Below are 2140 nucleotides of genomic sequence, written 5' to 3'. Positions count from 1 at the left end.
ATCAGATGATTCATTAATAATTGGTTTTTGTTCAAATTGCTTTTCAACTTGTTTGACATAATAACCATCAAAAGTAAGATTGAATGTTTCTTCGACTTTTCGTGTGCGCTTATTTAACACTCTGTATGCAACCGAATTGTGCGAATATCCCAAAAATATGCCTTCGTCAGCCTTAGCTTGAAATTTTGAAAGGTTATCTTTAAGATTCATTACAAAACACCTGCAACCAAAAACATGAAAGAATTTGACATTAGGTTTTCGGTTATTGATGATTTCATACGGAGTGATATTGGATCGACGATGAATGAAAGATCGATTTTGAGTGAAACATGCTGTCGAAACTGCTTCAGCCCATAGATATTGAGGAAGATTCGCATATGTCAACATAGTTCTTGCTGCTTCGCAAAGTGACCTATTTCTTCTTTCAACCACACCATTTTGCTGAGGTGTATAGGGCGTAGAGAAGTTATGCGAAATTCCTTTTTCGATTAAGAACGAATCCAGCACTTTGTTCTTAAAATCAGACCCATTATCGCTTTTGATCTTTCGAACATTTTTCTTCAGACTTATCTCAATTTTCTTTATAAACTCGATCATTGTTTGAGCAACCTCAGATTTTAACCTGAGAAAATATACCCAATTAAATCGTGAAAAATCATCAACAATAACCAAAATGTACCGTTTCTTGTTGAGAGTTTCAAAAGTTGATGGTCCACAAAGGTCAATATGAAGAAGTTCCAACGGTTCCACAATTTTCGAATCCATCACAATTGGATGTCCTTTCCTATGTTGTTTCCCTTGTTCGCAAGCTACACATAAGGTATCATTGTCAAACTTTAGGACAGGTAAACCTCGAACAAGATCATCAACAACCAATTTATTCAAATTTCGAAAGTTTAAATGTGATAAACGTCGATGCCATAGCCAGCTGATGTCAGAGGAAGCTTTTGAAAGAAAGCACACTGAGGGTTTGCCGACGATCGGTTTAATATCAAGAGTAAACATGTCACCAGGTCGTTTGGACTTGAGCAAAACTTCGTTAGTTTCAACATTTGAAATTATGCTGCCTTCTTCGTTAAACACCACTTGACTGCCAATGCCCACAACAAGTTGTGAAACACTTATCAAGTTATGTTGAAGACCTCCTACAAAAGCAACCCGATTAACAGTGAACTTTCCATTCGTGACTTTGCCATATCCTTTCACCTGGCACTTGTGATTGTTTCCGAACTTCACAACACCTGCATTTTCCAAGCTTCGAAAATCTCTTAGATTTTCCTTTCATCCAGTCATGTGACGTGAGCAACCACTATCGATATACCATTTCTCATCATATTGCTCGTCACATAGCACCTACGATCAATGAAAGAATTTAGGTACCCAAGGCTGTTTGGGTCCTTGGAAATTAACATTAAAAACAGAATGAAATGCAGAACTTTTAACCCAATCACAAACTTTAGTTTTGAGACTATCAATTAAGTCCACGTCACTAGGTAAAGGAGCAGAAATATAATTTTCGAAGGTTTAGATTTTTCACTGACAGTCGCCTTTTTGTTCTCAGTTTGTTTTCCAACTTGTTTATCTTTCGAAACTGGTTTCCATGTTTTCACAGGAACATTTGATTCTTTGGAAGAAGAACTACTATTTGAAGAATCATTCAAATATTGCTCATATGCTTCGTGAATCTGTTGTTGGGAATATTTTCGAGATTGAAACATTTTCCCTTGTCCTTCAAGCCAATGATCTATATTCTTCACACTTGTCGAACCCTTTGAGTATGATACTTTCGAATGTTTCTTTCCAGATGGATTTGGAAAATTTGGTTTTTGTGGAACAAAATCAACATTTGATTTAGGTCGAAATGCCATGGCGTATCGACTTCCATCATTGTTTCCAACGCTTATATTTTGAGAAAATCGATTCTGAAATTTTTGTTTTTGAGAAAACCTTGTTTGCTGATTAGAAGAAAATCGTTGTGTTGAGGGTTGATTTTGAACACTCTTTGAGGTATTTTTGTTATTTTTGGAAAATGTTGTATTTGAAACTTTCGAAGAACTTGTTTTTGGATAAAATTTAGACTTTGTTTTGTTTGATTGAGCGGGATTTTTCTTTTGGTCTGAATAAGATGCTGAATTTGAAG

Source organism: Lactuca virosa, chromosome 4 (genome assembly GCF_052849685.1).
Source record: "Lactuca virosa cultivar CGN04683 chromosome 4, Lactuca_virosa_CGN04683_v6, whole genome shotgun sequence".
Classification (NCBI taxonomy): domain Eukaryota; kingdom Viridiplantae; phylum Streptophyta; class Magnoliopsida; order Asterales; family Asteraceae; genus Lactuca; species Lactuca virosa.
This window is presented reverse-complemented; position numbering follows the sequence as displayed.